General features: G+C 48.7%; 1 long non-coding RNA gene across 1 annotated transcript; it reads left to right on the top strand.

Annotated features, from left to right (window-relative positions):
• Positions 1-5,587: 5,587 nt before the first annotated feature.
• Positions 5,588-12,317, top strand: LOC123818847. Its single transcript, XR_006785711.1, has 3 exons — positions 5,588-5,896; positions 8,485-8,769; positions 10,986-12,317. It is a non-coding gene; the product is annotated as an uncharacterized LOC123818847 (long non-coding RNA).
• Positions 12,318-18,080: the final 5,763 nt, after the last annotated feature.

Raw genomic sequence — 18,080 nt, 5'->3', positions numbered from 1 at the left:
CAGCCTTCTGCTGCATTTCTGAAATACACTTGGCCTTGGCAGCAGCACCCAGCTTTAGCAGTGCCCAGTGGCAGCAGGACTTGGAACTCCCCCATGGTCACCTTCCCTTGGCGTGCTTCCACAGAGCCCCGTGAGTGCCTTTGCCTACTATCGCCCTGAATAGCGTCACAAGGGTGGCAGCAGCTGGTGAGGGAGGGCACTTTCCCACGGATGGCTTTCCCCAGCAGCCCTCGGGTAGGCGCGCCTGCCTTACCTCATCCGGGACGTGTTCAAGAACGTGTGATTATGTGCAGTTCTACTCATTTTCAGCAGAGGCGTTAATACACGTCACTCAGCCTACGTTTACTAGAGACAGGGGACCTAACTTCATTTTTTCCAAACAGGCAATTTACTGAATGTTGAGAGACTACGGTGCAGGAGAATAGGACACAGTTTAGATTCTGAAAATAAAATTCGTGCCATTCTTCTACAGCTGAAGTCTTTTTGGATTCCTGTTTGCCTCAGGAGAACTCCCACCTTGTTAGCTGATGGGCACACAGATGACCCATCTTGACTTGGCTGTAATTCTCATCCAAGTCTCGTCTCTTGCCCTATTTCTGCACTACCTCCACGATCCGGTCCCTCTGATGGTTGCTTTCCCTCAGCGTACCGTGGTCTTTGCTACCTGCCTTTGGGACGTGCTGTTCCAGCTGCCGTATTAGTTAGTCCTGGCGCCACAGCCTGTGGTTTGGACATAAGCTCTGGAAACTTCTACTGGCCGTATTCATGTGCTTCTCCTTGGTGCTTCTGCGAGCTGCTTCTCCTGTACGTGACACATTTGACTCACCCACTGATGAGCAGGTACCTCATTCAGTCAACAGATATTTGTTCAGCACCTTCTTCCCGCCCCCCCAGCACCCTGAGACGACGAGGATACAAAGGTGAGCAGAGACACTGCTGTCCTAGCCGCCTACTCTCATCTGCATTTGTCCACGGTCTGCCTCCCCAGCCCGTGACGAGGTGGCCGTGTTTCTAGGACCCGGCACAGTACCTGCACCTAACAACTTCCAAACAAATGTCTCTTGACTGTATCGGTGAAGGAGTACGTCGCAGACAAAGGAGGAATTGGAATGTCCCAGAGACAACACTTGCATGGAGATACGTCAAAATGTGAACAATGGGTTAGCTACACCTTTGTCGTGCGTTTCAGGGGAGTTTTACTTTCTTCTTTATGTTTTTTATGCTATTTGGTATTTTTCTGGTGAGGGTACTTATACACAGAAGAATGAAAGAATTCAATGTCTTCGAAAGTCTTCAAGCAACTCCGCAGCCACGCACTGCAAGCTCTGGTGCTTTTGTGTAATTATCCCGGAGCCGCCTCAAACCACGCCCCCTCTGCTGTTTGCCCCCCCTTTTCTGACAAGCGGGAGCACAAGGGCTCTTTTGCATTAAACATATCCGTGGGAACTTCCGGCTAACGACTTCGGAAGCTGAAGTATCCATCACTGTCCAAAAGCCAATCCCTTCGAGCGTATCATCCTGCTAACTCCCAGGGCCCGGTAAATCCGGTTCTCTCTGGCCAGCTTCGGATCTGCATCCCATCACTCTAAAAGCCTGACACTCGTAACATCACGTTCAGCAGTCCGTTTCGGCACCACCTGACCCGCACCTCGCCTTCTCGTTGCAGAAGGTATTTTTAGAATCTCTCTTTCCCCACAGGACTCAAGGCTTTGCTTTGGCGCCTCCCGGGACGAAAGAGGGCGGCAGGGCCCGTGCGGTGGGGGCGCGGCGCCGCCCCCTGGGGCCATCAGCTTCAGAAAGCGTCCCGGGCTGCGGTTCAGAGGGGGTCACCTGCACCGAAGCCGACACCGCCGCCGCCGCCGCCGGGGGTGAGTCGCTTTGTCAAACTTGTCATCTGCTCTGGTGGCAAAGGAGACATTTGAAAACTCATCAAAGGGTGAGTCAACATGAAGGGAGGAAATGTCGCCGGATGCAGGTGTCGGGGATAATAGCATCTGGGAGACGCAGCAGGGCCCCCGGAGGGGTGTCAGCGGGAGGCGCGCGCAAAACCTCTCTCCTGCCTGGCTTGTCCGCGGTAACCTCTGAGCGCTCAACAGCCACGTACATACAAGGGGGGTAGGACTAACATCGACCTCAAGGGAATGTCGTGAGGCTCCCCCGTGCCCAGCACATTCGGGCAGCGCAACAAGCGTTCCTTTTCCTTTCGCGCTCCAGCCAAGGAAGGGAGAAAGAAGCCGGACAGAAGTGCCCAACGGGGTGGTTACGGAAATTCACTCTCTTGACTTCCCGTGTTTTTAGAGTTTTTCTAAGAGTATGGATCATTTTTACGTATCTTTTAAGTTCAGCAAAACAAGAGGCACTGGTTTGGAAGTCTGGAATAAATAGTGGGTTCTAGGAGGCCGTCTATTTAAAGCCATGCGTGTCAGAAAGCAGCAATCCCAAACTTTGAAGTTAAAACGGCAACACCAAAGAGGCCCCTCGAAAGGAGAGAGGGCAACTTGGGGGATCAATGGAGATCGAGTCCGAGGGAGGAGGGGGCTCCTTCTTCAACACCCCTTTCATCTCTCCCCTCCTCCCCCCACTCTTCCATGAGCCCTACCGCTCCTCAGGCCAAGGTGGGGGTGGGGGAGGGGAAGGAAATGAAAGTGCTCCAGGGAGACTTTTTTTTTTTTTTTTTTGCTTTCATCGAGAGCAGGAAGTCTGCCAGACCACGGGGCCCTTCCACGATTGTAGTAGAAACAGGGCACTTCAAAACGAAAGGCTAATTTTAGAAAAGCTGAGTGAACGGCTGTGTCTGTCCAAGACACTAGGGGAACTCCAGCTTCTCCAGCCTCCAGGTTGAGGATTGCATATCGTGGGCCCTGAGAAAGAGGGCACCTGCTAAGAGGGGCTCCTGGTGGCTAGGCGGGCTGACATTTCAGAAACGGAGCCTAGCAGCCTCTTCCACGCTGGGGCCTCTCGCACAAACTGCCCTGCAGGGAGAAGCCTGCACTGGCCGGCCTGCCGGCCTGCCGGCCTGCCTGCCTGCACTGGGTTCTGGCCACAGGGAGCCACCACCGGAGCCAGCCCCCACAAAGGAGTCCCCGGAGTCCTGGTCAACCAAAGGGCCTGGGGCTGTCCCCATCCCACCGGAGCTGCTGCGCAGCTCGCCTCCCATCAGCACCTTCACAGACCGCTCCAGGCAGATCCATTCTGACCAGGGCCATTGGACCAATCAAACTGCGAGGATTTAGACTCTTTATTTGCATAAAGAGGAGCCAATCAGGAACCAGGAGAGGGGTCCTCGGACTCTACGTCAGCCCGCCTCTGGCTTGGGGGGCGCACTTTCCCTTTCCACCAAAGGCAGAAGACCGCGTCTCCCTGGCTGGAGCTGAAACACCAGACGCATCTCACTGGAACACAGCGAAGCAAAGCAGCGCAGGGCAGAGTGGAGCAGAGCCGATGGGAGCGGTGCTGTCCAGCCAGGGGACTCACCTAGGACAAGCCTGTCCCCTAGTCCTCCGCGCAGCCACGCGCTTCGTCATTGAACTGTAATACTGGCAGCAGCACTCTCAGCCACACTGTAGCAAGGACGAGCTGTTTGCATGAAAAAGTTTCCTTCTTCACCATACCCCAAGTCGGGGGGGGTGCCTGTTGGTGTTGAATAGGCATGGCACCCGTCTGCTGACCATCAGCTGGGGAGAACGACAGGCGCATCTAACTGAAGAACGCTGTGAAGGCAGGTGGCTGAGTTTCAATAGAATCCCTTGTAAGGTTCTCAAGACACAAGTCCAATTATGACATGATGCAATTAAAAGTAGCCTTCATTGAGAAGCAATCAGTCTCTGGCAACATTGTTACCGCACCTAACTAAGCAACTGAAACACCACAGCGATACTATGATTAAGTTATTTTTGTTTGCAGCAAAATAAATCTGAGGCTCCAACAGATGAAATAACTCAGCCGAGGTCCCGTGGTAAGTAGCAGTGACATTCTTCAAACCCAAGGCTCATGCTCTTAATCAATTCTCTATACTAGTTCAATGGGGTTATTTTAAATCACATGTTGTTACTTATGGACACGACATTATTCATCCCTAGTAGTTAATATCTTAACAATTGTTCAAAACAACTATAAGATGATGAAGCATGGTGCCTTTTTGTGGTGGCTGTAGATAGAAATGTATGAAGGTTGCCCTGGCCAGGTAGCTCAGTTGGTTAGAGCATTGTCCTGATACGCCAAGTTTGCAGGTTCGATCCCAGGTCAGGGCACATACAAGAATCAACCAATGAACACTTAAAAAAGTGGAACATCAAACTGATGTTTCTCTCTCTCTCTCAAAATCAATAAAGTAAAATTAAAATTAAATTTAAAAATGTATGATGGCAGAGAGGTCTGTGTGTGTGCCACAGCCCAGGGTTCGCCACCCCCTATTAACATCTGTTTTCTACACAATGACAACATACTTAGAAACTACCTTGCTATCCAGAGTAAGAACGGCCCTGGCTAATAGCTCTTGGTAATTTTGATTTAACAATCTCCCAAATGACTGAAGAACTGTCTCACTCACAACCCCAGCTCCCCAAGCTTTTGTTAAAAAGAGTTTGGGGATCCATTAGTGCAGAGAACTGCATTAATGGAATATTCCCCTGTTTGCAACACAGGAAGTAAGTACCCTAAGGATTTGTCGAGTATCTTGAGGTTAACTCTCCTATCTTTGTACCACGCATGTGAATTTTCTTATGAAACACACTTCAAATGTAATTGGACCCTCGAAAGATGAACAAATATATATTAGACGCAAAATGTTCCCAGGGCTTTGGCTTAAACATTTGTGGACAAAGGAAGGGGCTGCCTGGATATCTATTTCTTGCTCATGGAAAGTCCAGTCACTCGGGGATCCCGGCGATGGGGAGGTGCGTCTGCAACCTGGGACGTTCCGGCGTCACCAGGGCCCATGATCCAGCTGACAGCCGGGAGAAAAGAGACCACCGGGGATCACATAAGAGGTTGACACAGATCAGGCTTGAAAGCGGGATATAGCTTCTCCACTCCCAGTGCACGGTGTGGCCCAGCTGTTCGGCCCTCCCACGGTGCACGGGAGGCTGGGAATTGGAACCTCCTTCCGGACAGAAACTTTCATCTCTAAATGCAGCATAAACAGAGGCATTACCCATTGAGAGCACAGGCCCCAGTGTTGTTACGCACTGCAATAAATACACTGAGAGGAAGAATGGGCACACACTTTTCAAGTTTGTCAGTAGCCTGAAGTCCTTTCTGATATTTTAATTCCTGATTGGTGGGACTTGAATGTCCAGGAAGATATTTTCTGAAATGAAAGTGCAGGCATATCCATTTGTTTATAGTGGCGCCTAAAATGTTGTTAGATCGTTAAGTATTTACAGGAAAAACGGTTTCTTATCTTTGAGTAATATTGTGTTTTAAAATAACTGCGTGAAGCATGCTGCTGCGTTTGAGTTGAGAGCATAAGCTGCGGAATTAGCCAGGCCGTGGTAGCCCGTGTCCACATACATATAGGAATGTATAGAACGGTACATGGAAGGAAAATATTTTAGTGTCTTCTCCCAAAATAATGGCCATTCAAGTCTATCCTTCAGGAAAAATCTGGGACTTAACCCCACACTTCCCTAACGTTACCAGGCCAGCAGGCGGCTGGCTGGGTCAGCAAAGGCCCGCGACCCGTGGAAGATCCAGGTGCAGAATTATGAAGACGAAATGTAGAGCATCAGTCCCGGACACACACGACACGAACTCCCCTGAACCACCTCATCTCACTGTCCTTGATGAAGATCGTGCCCAAAGCTGAAGCCGTCATTTCAACAAGTTGTTTTGAACATGGGATTGTTAGGAAGAAGACAACTTCCACCTTTTCTTACAGCTGCGCTTCTCCTAGGGGGTGAGTCAGACGTATTTATAGCTTCACACCTGCGGTTTGTAAATGCGAGTGGGAGTGTGTGCGTGACCCGCAGGTGCGTGCATGCCCCACGGGCTATTCTGTGCGGCAGCCTAAGCTGCTAGACAAAACCCTGTCCCTCTGAGTTAACAACGCTTCAGGACTAGGGCTGGCAGACGCTGGGAAGAAACATCTGTTCCTCAAGGCCACAGGCAACGACAATGAGAAAAAAAAAGCACAATAATTTTACATGACAAAGCAAATTCAAGAAATGTGCAAATAGAGCTCATCTATTCTGTTTCAAAGACAGTGGCAAACAAGGGGAAATGGTGAAAGAGTACCACCGTCTATTGCACTGAAGGGATATATTTTTGTTTTCGGAGGTGTGACATCAGACATATTGTTTTTATCACTGACTGTGAGGGAGTGGGTGGCGGTAATGAGCACAGTATCAGTGAAAACAAATTTCACTTATATTCCAATTTTGCCTGGGTTTGTCTGCACGGGACTCGGGTACCAAAATCATCAACACGTACTCTCTGGCCATAAACACGGTGCACTCCCCGTCACCAAAGCCAACCAAAGCCAATGCAGAAAAGTATTGCAAAGCAAAGCTCCACTAAATTAAAAACTTGACTTTCACGGTGGAGTATGATGGGGTTGGGCTGTTGGGAGGTAAACCAGAGGGTGCAAACGTTCCAAGTCATAAACACTAGGAAGTGAGTCAATAGAGAGCTTCCTAAAATTTCTCAGCTCAAAGCACCTTCCTGCAGTGCTGGTGGCACAGCTGGTGGCTCATCGGTCCCCGTCCCCAACAGCCTGGTTCCTTCTATGTGGAGCCCTGACCCGGGGCCACTCCCACTGCACGCACTGCCTTCCCAGCAGCCCTCGCAGGAGCCCCCCTCGGATTCCTACCGCTCTGCCCCTGTGGGTCATCCTCCTCCGGGAATGTTGTCCCAGCCCAGCATTGGATGCTGTGTTCTCTGCCCTTTTTTTTTTTTCTTCAGTTCTCTCATGTTTCCTTCAGTCTCCCAGGGACTGTGCCAGGTCTTTTGATTAATTGTTGGTCTTTCAAAACTCCTAATTCTGGCATCCAAGTGTTTACTGGTAGGCCCCAAATATCTTTTACCCTTTTTTCTCTCTAGAGAGCCATCATACGAAATCCATCCTAAGAAAGGAATCCTAGTGATCTTCCAGCTTGACATCCTAGAATCCCCGAGACCTCTCTGCGCATTGAAAATACCCTGTCTCTCCCTTCTCTTTCTTCTCTCCCTCTCCCCACTCCCTTCTTTCTCCCCACTCCCCCCGCTCTCGCGTATTAACAGACGCAGAGCAATGTTGCTCCAGTTCTTAATGTGCTCTCCAAAAACAATGCGCTAACGAGAATCTTTTTAGTTTTATCCTATTCTCTGAGAGCTCTATGTTTCCATGCTGAAAAACATATTGAAGTTATAAGGGAAAAATAGAATCCTCTCCCATTTTTTATGGGATCCTATCAGCAGCATCTTTAATAGGGAATGCACTGAGATATTTTCAAGCATCCAGGCCCAATATTTGGGATCTCTTGATTCCTCTCTTTGAGGACAGGGACCTGTCCCACTCAGTGGGAGCTCGGGTCTTATCTTCCAGACTCTGCTTCTCCCCTGCAAAGCTGTGGGCAGGGTCTGGGAAGGGAGGGTGGTCACATTTAGGGAGAGGCGGGAACGGGCAGAGATCCGGGCCTCTTGGCAAATAGCTCCACTGCTCTCGGCACAGCCTCGCAGAGTCTCCTTTTACGGCACCTCCCAACGGTCTTCTCAGCCGCCACCTGAGCTCATCCAAGGCCCAGGGGACGTGGAGAGAATGCCTCTCTTGAGGTCCCGTGTTAGAGTTTTAGGATACAGTCTACGGGCTCCCAAATACATGCTCTTGGCTCAAACACCAGCTGTCGGTTTGCAAACTGGTCCCCGTGCACGGATGGAAAGGAGATGCCCCAGAGAGAGGCAGACCCCCCCAGATCGGAGGGCAGCAAAGATGGGCAGGTCTCCACCCCTGCCCGCGCAGTCTTAACAGTTTATACGGAAGCCGTGGAGGGTGCAGTCACGTGTGCCCCCCGCGGGCTCCACCGCACACTTGCTCAGGGCCGTGCCCTCGAGGCGGCCTCCGGGGGGAGGAAGGGAGCAGAGCACACTTTCCAAGGACAGGGCTGGGGCCGGGGGAGGAGTCCCAGTTCCCAACCCCGGGTCCACCTGTGATCACATTCTTGTGACCACCTCCAACAGCCGTCACATGTCACAGTTTACATTCAGCAGTATTCTGTGTGAGTTTGAGACATATACCGCAGTGGCCGGACCATCATGTACTTTCTAGAGTGGTCCCCTCGGTATTTCCAGTGCCCACCTGGCCCCACGCCTAGTCGTTACACTGTTACTGACTATGTTCCCTATGCTGCTCTTTACATCCCCGCAGCTGTATTTTACCTGCCAATTTTTCACTCTTAATCCTTTCCCCCTTTTTTATCTGGCCCCTACACACACACACCCCCTCTGTCGACCATCAGTCCGTTCTCTGTTATCTGAGTCTGTATCTATTTTGTCCATTCTGTTCTTTAGACTCCACACATAAAAAACCTGTCAAAGTGGCTATCCTCAACAAATCAGCAAGCACCAGTTCCTTTGGAGTCTACCGTTACAAACAAAAGCAGCCTGAGAAACATCCCACCTGCCCTTGCTGGCACCCGAACCCTCCCTGACCATGGTCAGTGGGCTCCTGGAGAGGGCAGAGGCCAGCGGACTCTCGGGCAGTTTGGGGGTGACCTGCGGCAGGCCGGTTCCCGAGAGCGGGCCAGACCCTGCTCTCGGCCTGACGGGCACAGGAAAGACGCCCGGAATACAAAGGTGAGTCACACGGGGTCCTTTCTCCAAGGATCGTCTGCTGTAGTGGTTCTCAAATGTTAGCTTTCTTAAGAATCGAAGGGAAATCTGTTTAGGATGTGGGCCGTTGCCCTCCAATCCCTGGTCCTGACTCAGATACACGCCCCCCAGGGACGCCCCTCGAGGGTCCCGCTCTGCAACATACCGACCCGGTGGGTGGAGGGGGACCTGGAAAAGGAGGGGACGCTTTGACAAGCGGGGCGCGAGGAAGTCGTTTGGACCAGAAGGAGCAGCAGCGGCCCCTCTCCCGCGCATGCGTGACGACCGGCTGTAGCTCACACCAGAAACGGGTAACCCCATGCGCAATGGACACATTTGTCTCTTATTTGCCCCTGCTGGGAGGACGGCGTGCTTGGCCCACAGATTCCGAGTGCAGCTCGTGGCTTCCTACTGGAAGACGGCAGCTCGGGGCAGCAGGCGGCCATAGGGGTGGAGAAAGGGCCGCAAGCCGGGTGTACTTTTTCTCCCGTCCAACCATTTTTCCATCGGCGGAGAGAGGCACTGGCATTTCGGGCATAAGTGGTTGCCATAGGGACAGAAGTTGTGATTTACGGGGGTCGGGGGCGCTGCTGCAAGAAAGCAATAAAACAGCCACTCAGCGGCGGTCAGAGGCACAAACGCCCTGAAGCCACATCAAACCGGGCAGCTGCTCGATCCGCTCGGTGAGAATTGGGCAGCTGCCCGCGTGGGGTGCGGGAAGGAAGGGTGAGATCGAGCCAAGCGTTCCCCCCCCCCCCCGCTTGCCGTCTCCAAGTGTCCCGAGGTCCCCTGGCCCTGGACTTCAAGCCGCTGGGCCCAGGAGTCTGGGTAGGAGAGGGGCAGACACCAGATAAACCTGCAGTTTAATCCCGTGACTCAGAAGTAAACATTTGGAACCACAGTGAAATTCTCAAAGCTGACACCTTGTGATACAAAGAGGATTGTGTGTTGAAAAGAAGTCTGGGGTTTGTTGCCCAGGTTGACCAATGAGGCTCTCTCTGTCTTTCTAAAAATGCAGAGGAGTTATTTCTTAGTGAACGGACATTATGTGAGCATATCTATTAGTGCACATACATCATACATACAGGTGCGTGTATATACATATATATACATACCTATCCTGTGCATGCATGACATATAGTCTGTAGCTCATATCCAAAATGGGTTACCACATATACAATTTACACCTTTGTCTTTTACTGGCACCTGCTGAAGGAAAGGCACGCTTTCTCAATGTTGCTGATAAGTTCTCAATGCAACTTTCAACCAGACGACATATAACAAAACCAGTTTTACCTGCAACTGGGCAGGTGCCCTGACCAGGAATCAAACCTGTGAGCTTTCAGTCTACAGGACGACACTCCAAGCACCTGAGCCACACCAGCCAGGGCTCTAGTTATATTTTTATAGTTGACTTCTAAGATTTCACAGAAGTCTTAGAAAACACAATATTTATGACAGTATTTCTTTGGACGGTACTGGTGCCCTCTTTGCCATTATTACAATTTCTGGGACCGAAGGTGAGCATCAGAAACGTGCATCTGTGCACATCTGTGCACAATCATGCACAAACACACATGTAATATGTGGAAACATATAAAGGCCTACAGAGGGCGGGGCAAAAGTAGGTTTACAGATGTCAGTATGTGAAGCAGTTTGTTCTTCATTGTTATTAATTATTGTATCCTTTTCCATACCCACAGCTGTAAAACCTACTTCTCCCCCACCCTCTCGAGGCATACCAACCAATACAAATGCATTTTCATGTCAATGAGTTTTTTTTAATAACTTATCTTATTTGTGGCTACCTGATACATCAGTCCTGAGGGGAGTGGTTATCATTTATGATTAAAATTTTTGTTTTGCAAGTTTCCGTATATACGGAAAAGACCAGAATATGCTGTAAGACGATGCATTAAAAAGGCCCACACCCCACACCCCATATTTCCATTTTCTTTCCAAGAGCAAGAAACGCAAACCTGTTTTGCGATTTCTTCCATTAATTCTTTCCATATTGCCAAATTTTAAATGTATATATGTGTGTATGCATTTTTTTAACATGCATTTTTATACATGTAAATTTAGGCATTATCTGTGACTTTCTGTGATGGAGGAGAAAGGCTCAGCTTTATAAAACATGCTCCTTTCTCTCTCCCCCTTCCCCTGCTTTTGTCTCACAATGTGGTTATGTTTTTTTAAAGGAGCCGCACTGAATGCTGTGGTCATCTCTGCTGCTTTGTGCATCGTGGTCGTGCTTGAGGACTGCGCTCCCTCGCTAACCACGTCACCCTCTCCCTGACCACTGACCGGACACGGAGAACCCTGTCCCGTGGTGTCAAGCACATCAGAGAGGCCACTAGTTAAAAACGCATCTTTTCTTAACTTAATTTGGGATTGACTCTAGTCGAGGCCTGGTGCATTTTGTCTTTGTAACATTTTAAACCAACCTTTTCAAAGATTCATGTATGTATATATATTTTTCCTGGTGTAGCTATTATTGGTTTGCTGTATCTTTTCTGGTTTGCTCCCTTATTTTTTTGCAGGGTGCATCTTCCGGTGGCTTTTTGACAGAGCAGCAGTGGAAGAGAGGGTTGCGAGACCTTGCTCGGCTGAAAAGATCTTATTTCTTTTCACACCTGATGGATAGATTTCATGGTCGAAAATATCTTATTTCATTTGACACTTGACTGATAGATTTCTTGGCATTTAATGCTGTATGTTAACTCATTTCCCCTTGGAATGTTTACAGTATGGTTGATTGTCTTCTGGCTTCTGATGTTGCTAGTAAGCTCCGCTCCCTGGGCTGCCGCACCTGTCCCACAGTGAGGGGGGAAAGAGGGTGAAGGGAACCTAAGGGCCAGACCTGTCCATGTGCACCTGGGCCCCCGCTGACATCTGTGACTCGGACAGCCTGAAACAGCCCCTCCTGCACTCCTGTCCCCTGAGGCTGGCATGGGGCCCACCAAGCTATTTCCTGCTCGTTTTCAGAATGCCGGCAGGGCGATGCCAGGAGAGCAAAGAGCATCCGAAGGAAGCATTCACTTGCCCCATGAGCCTCGCCCTCCTCTCTGCGATGCTCTTCAACCAGACCCAAGTACTAGGGGTGCCCAACTCGCAGCCCCAGGGCCGGGTGTGGCTCTGGTTGGCTTTGAATGCGGCCCAACACAAAAGCATGAGTTTACTTGAAACATTATGGGGCTTTTTTGTTTTCTTTAGTGTTTGTGCATTTAATGTGTGGCCCAAGACAACTCTTCTTCCAGCGTGGCCCAGAGACGCCAAAAGGTCAGACACCGTGCCTTCATCACCCACTGTCTAATTCTGAGACACTGCTGCTTTGGGACTGGGGTGACACAGCCACCCATGACAAAGTGCTGTCTCATCAGGAGCTCCAGGAGTGTTTTTTCCCCCAGTGTAGGTGAATGTCATTCAACCATATGTTCAAATACAAGACTGCTTAGTTAATTCCGCTGCAATGAACTGTTCCTGGAACGGAATTTATATGTTGTTAATCTGTTTTCCAATCTTTCCCCTTCAGTAAGTGACATCTCTGTCCAATAAATTGCTAATCAGAAATCTGAGAGTCAACCTTGGTTCTTCCTTCTCCTCCATTTCACACCCTCATTTCATTGCCAGTCCTATAGATTTTTCTTTCAAATTATATTTTAAGTCTGTTCACCCTCTTTCATATCGCCCATCCCTATAGCAGTTAAACTCTACTCTTTCTTCTTTGGACTACTGCAGTAGCGTCAAATGGCTCCATTTCCCCATTTATTAAAAATCGGCTCTACTGAAGTATAATTTACACACATAAAATTTGCTCACTAAAAATGAACAGTTTGATGATTTTTAGCAAATGGATATATTTGTGCACCCACCACCACAATTGGGTTTTTACTTTTATTGTGGACAGAACACGTAACAGGATATCCATCCTCCACGAATTTTTTCATGGGTAATGTGTTCTTGTTGCCCACAGGTCTACTGCTACTCTGCGGGCATCTAGAGTCCATTCATCTTGGGTGGCTGAGACTTTGTGGCTGTTGATGAGTAACTCCCATGACCTCACACCCTCAAGCCCACGGCAACCATTATGGATTCCACTAATTTGACTATTTAGGTATATCATACATTAATATGTACGAGAGAATGGTATTCGTCTTTCCGTGATTAGCTTATTTCACCTAACATAATGTCCTTAAGATTCATTCATATCGTTATATGTTGTAGTATTTCCTTATTTTTTATGGTTGAATAATATTGCATTGTATGGATATACAACATTTTCTCTACCCATTTGTTTATTGATGGACATTTAGATGGTTTCCATGTCTTGGCTAATGGGAATAGTGTTTCAATGAATATCTCTAATATCTCTTTGAGACTGTGATTTCAATTATTTTGGATAAATAACCAGAAGTGGGATTGTTGAAACATATGGACATTCTATTTTCAATTTCTTGGGGAAACTCCGTACTGTTTTTCATAGAAGTTGTGCCAATTGCACTCCCCCGATAGCACACCAGGTCCCAATTTCCCCACATCCTTGTCAACAATGTTTTCTCGTTCTCCTCCTCCTCTTCCTCTTCCTCCTCCTCCTCCTTCCTCTTCTTCAATATTAGCCATCCTAAAAGTTGTCTGGTGATATCCGGTGGTTTTCATTTGTATAAATTTTGTACATTTTTTGTGGTTACCTTTGGGTTTACCTAAAATATCTTTTACTTATGAATCTATTTTAAGCTGATAACACCTTAAATCAATTGCATACAGAACTCTAGCTGTGTCCATCAAAGCTCTAAGACTTGGAAGACATGAGCTGTCTTCTGGAAAACCACCTCCGAAAAGGGGACGTGCTGAGTGTGTCCACCAACCATTCTCTTCCCCGTGGGGCAGCTATGAGCTCGTGGGACTCTTTCTGATTGTGTGGCACGCCCCTGGGAACGGGGTCTCCTGCAGGAGGGTGTGTGAACGCTCCCCACAGTGTCCTCACCTGAGGGTAGTGCCTGGAGTGCCACAGGGATACGGTGAATACACTCGGACTTAGGACGTGTTACCGCCTGACACTGTGTTTCCCTGTAGGTCTGGTTGAGTGAGCTGTATCTTGGGCGTATTGGTGTTTTCTGCATCTTCACAGTTTATATTTTCTCATTGGCAAGAGAACAAACCAGGAATAAAACAAAGAAAAACGTCTTTCAAGGTGTTCATATCTGTTGTGTTCATATGTATTTTTGGGTTTTGTGGAGGAGGAAGTTAGAAAACTTGGCACTTATGTGGTAGCAAAGTTAGTTCTGTGTCTGTATTTACAGTTCCTTTATGTGAAGTAATTTATTCATAGAGCCTGAGGCTGTAATGTACATGCTGTAGGAAATTTAGACCTACAGTCTGATCGCTAAGAACTTGCACTTAAACATGAATTGTGTGTGTGTGTGTGTGTGTGTGTGTGTGTGTGTAGAAAAAAGGCTATTAAATAGGATGACACAAAGCAGAATAATTCAAGCACTCTCGCAGCACTGGGGGCCGGGCTGGCGGACAGGGAGGGAATCGGGTAGGACCTGAGTGCGCAGCGGACAGCTTCGTATCGCAGCGCGGGCAGGGTTTTGAGAGCCCGTATGAGGTCTCACCTGCACTCAAACCATGTGAGCAACCTCGCACCACGGACCGAGCTCTGTGGTCAAAGTGAGTTTAACAGGATTGTCTCGCCACGGATGTTGCTATTGCAAATAAAAACGTCTGCTGTGTAAAAATGGCGCACAGGTTAAATGTCGAGATATTTAATATGAAAATGAAAAGAGGTAATTTCATGCTAATTAACTGAAGTTTTGCTTTGTGATTAGCCTAAAAGGAAATGAAAATTCATCTGAATCATGAATTCTCAGTATGTCATTATGAATTTGAGAAAAAGTATTTTCAACACTCCTCATGAATCTTTCAAAAATGCAGTCTATGAATTTTTTAAAAAGCCTCGAAATCAAGTGGTTCACGCTGCGGCATTATTTACAATACCTAAGAAATGATCCAACTTGTGTCCATCAACAGACGACTGGATAAACCAGAGGTGGCACAAAAATGTTTTTGTTGGTATGAATATAAACCTTTTTCTGCTCAGGACACAATTTGACTCAGTTCGAGCATAATTCTTGTTTTCCCTTATCATCTTCCTCAGATCAAACGATACGCAGCACAGCTAATTGCTTCTGAGCATTTTAATGTGAGAGGGGATTTCACTTCCTCTCTCAAGGCAATTTGCACTATAAATAGCCAGGCAATGTTCTCACTTCACTCAGTGGTTTGTAAATGTGAGAGCCTTTATTTAAAGGTGAAATGATGAAAGTAAAATGATCACTGAGGATTTAATAATTCACGGAGTTCTGGTTTTCTTCTGCGTAATCTTTCTCTTAGGAAACATTTAGTAATATGTCCTTTTTAGAGACAAATTAAATTAAGAGGACATAAAAAAGGAAGTCCTCTATTTTTATCACCAGGGGCCTGTGAGGCCGCAGAGGGCCCACTAAGAAGGCAACGATCCTTGTCTACCTGGACTTCTCTGCTTACAGACCAGCACAGGGGAGACGTCAATGCCGCAACAGTTAAATCAGGAAAACAAAACCGTAGTAAAGCAGAAGCTACAGCAGGAAAAACAATGTCAATCAAAGAGTTGATGAAAGAATCAAACCAGGAAATGAGGAAGGACAGGCTCCATGATAAGAAGTTAAAAATCGCTGCATGGTATGGATGTTAAAAATCATAGTTAAAGTTGGAATCATTTTGCAAGGACGGTGGTCACATACACTGAAAACAAGCCTGTCTATGTTTAGCTTTATGTCTAAGGTGTTTTCACACTTACACATGTTTCCTGATCAAAACGGGAGCTGACCTGACCCCCTTAGCGCTGCAGGGACGTGGGTCTCACCTAGAGCAAGTTCCCATAAGACGCCGAGATCTCCTCGGTCCACCTTCAAGGCTCGTAAACCACAGCCAGGAGCTACACTTAGTGTCTCAACTTTTGACCAACTTTTGCTTATAAATGACATTGTTTATGACCACAAAAGATTCAGGTGATGATAGATCTACTGTATTCAGGGTCTGGATACGCAGGAAGATGTTCAGTGGATTCTGCTTCGATCTTTCCACAGCGCCGCAAGGCATCCGGTGAAGGCAATATAGGACTCCAACAACCTACTACATTTTCCCAATGGGGCACTATTTGTAGAGCAATTTTAAGTTCACGGCAAAACTGGGCAGGAAGTGCGGAGTTTCCATCTCTTCCCTGCACACCCCGCTCCCACTTCCACAGACACAGTGAGCCCCATGTTCGACATCCCCCTCCAGAACGGTGCACTTGTTACAGTCTGTGAACCTACGTCGACTTGTCATCCCAAATGTTATCCCAAATGGGACCCGAAGGCCACAGCTAACATCTGAGTTCACTCTTGGCATTGCATGTTCTATGGATCTGGACAAACATATATGGACATGAATCCAAAAAAGAAATGTTTTAGGCTTGATAATTCAGGAAATCAACTTGAAACAAGTGTGGAACTCTGGGCTATGGAAAAGAAAGAGTGAGCCGGATGAGTTAAATAGGCAAGAAGGACTTTCTTCAAGACTATCAAGATAGGGGGCCAGACAAGAGGGAGGAGAGAAATGGAACATCACCAAAACTAAAGGTGGGTGAGGTATTGCATGCAGGAGGAGCTAGTGGAAAAGTACTGGAGGACATTAAGAGCCCAGGGCGGGGTGCGGGGAGAGCTTCTCAGTGTGTTTGCTGATTGTCCATCCTAAAGTTAGGTTCCCACCCTCCCTTAGAGACTGGGAGACAGGAACCCTGATTTTCCTCGAGGACTGCATTTCAAAGAGAGACATTTCTGGTTTGTAAAACCGGCAAGAGGCCAGAAGATGATTTTCACCTGAAAGGGGCAGAGAGCGAGTCTACCCTTGCACGATTTCTAAGGTAGGTGATCGAAGGAAAGGGAAGGCAGGGCCTGTGGTGGGGAGAACTCTGTCCGTTCCTAGGGAAGAGACTGACGGTGGTCGCTAATGGCCTGGCTTGCTCTCCCCTCAATTTCTGAAAACTAAAGCTTCACATATAATAACTAAAGCTGACTCTAAAACTTCCTGCATAAGGGCAGATGCCGAAGACCCCACACTGGTGGAGAGAGCAGGGGGCAGACAGAGCAGCGAGTCTGGAAGACGGCAGAGGAGTTGACTGGAGGTGGCGCTCCTGGACAAAAGAGGTCACCGAGGAACTGGTTTTCAGGCTTGGCCACCGCACCTTCTCCCGCCCAGTTTCTTCCTCTTCCTTACAACTCTCGGCGACTTCCTGCTGTTCCTGTCTCTGTTCTCTCCAAGGCCGCCCTGGTTTCACACGAGTGTGGATTTCGAAGTGAAGCAATGGCAGACGGTGTCCTCACACTTCAGATTCACGGCAGGGCCCTGCTCTGTGCACCAGAAGTGCCTTCCAGCACTAATAGCAGCTGCAGACCCAGTGCACCAGGCAATGACTTCCTACTCCGACAAATGCTGAGACTGTGGTTGTTTGACTCAATGTGTGTGTAGGGCGGGGGGCTGTTCTTGGACTGCGATTCTGAGTATCGTGACCCTAAGAAGAGATGGAGGCCGGGGCAGGGTGGACGTGGGTGCTGCACCACGGGGACCTGGACCGTGAGCAGCTAGTCCAGCAGACTCACCTCCGTGGGAGGGCAGCCGAGCATCGCAGCCCCACTGCAGGCTCTGCCCACCTGAGCACGCTGAACTCCCGTTTGCTCACTGCTCTCAGGGAAGACGTTTCTGGTGGTGTTCTGGGCTCCGACCGGGGTTGGCGCGGGAGGAGGACAAAGGCTGGGAATTATGTGTCTAAGACAACGTGGACAAGAAAGATCCCTCTTGTGAGAGTGAGGTTTCTGAGGCCGGAAGCTTTCAGAGAGGGTGGGAATAGAAAGTTGTGACTGTGATTTCTTACGGCAGACAGGGGGTACTTGAGTGTCCTCGTTTTAGAAGGAGAGTATGAAAGTGACTCTCCATCTTCCTAAGGTGCCGAGCTGAAGACTTTCTCCCCTCAGGATTCAGATGCCAAAATCCTCTGTCATCCTGTGATTCATAGGGGAGGGAATGTGTCAGGACTGCTGCTGGGCTGTGGGTGGATGGAGGAGCTGAGCCAGCCTGCAGCAAAGCACCCCCACCCCGCAAGGAGGCCGAGTGCACCCCTCTGCCAGGCTGCCTCACCCCTCTGCCCACTCCAGAGCCCCCACTTACCCCTGGGCCTGTCCTCAGATCACTGTTCCGGAGAGAAGAGACTCAGA

This window comes from Phyllostomus hastatus, unplaced genomic scaffold (genome assembly GCF_019186645.2).
Source record: "Phyllostomus hastatus isolate PE091 unplaced genomic scaffold, TTU_PhHast_1.1 phas_contig_29, whole genome shotgun sequence".
NCBI lineage: Eukaryota > Metazoa > Chordata > Mammalia > Chiroptera > Phyllostomidae > Phyllostomus > Phyllostomus hastatus.
Note: the sequence above shows the minus strand (reverse complement) of the source record. Positions and strands in the feature narration are given on the sequence as shown.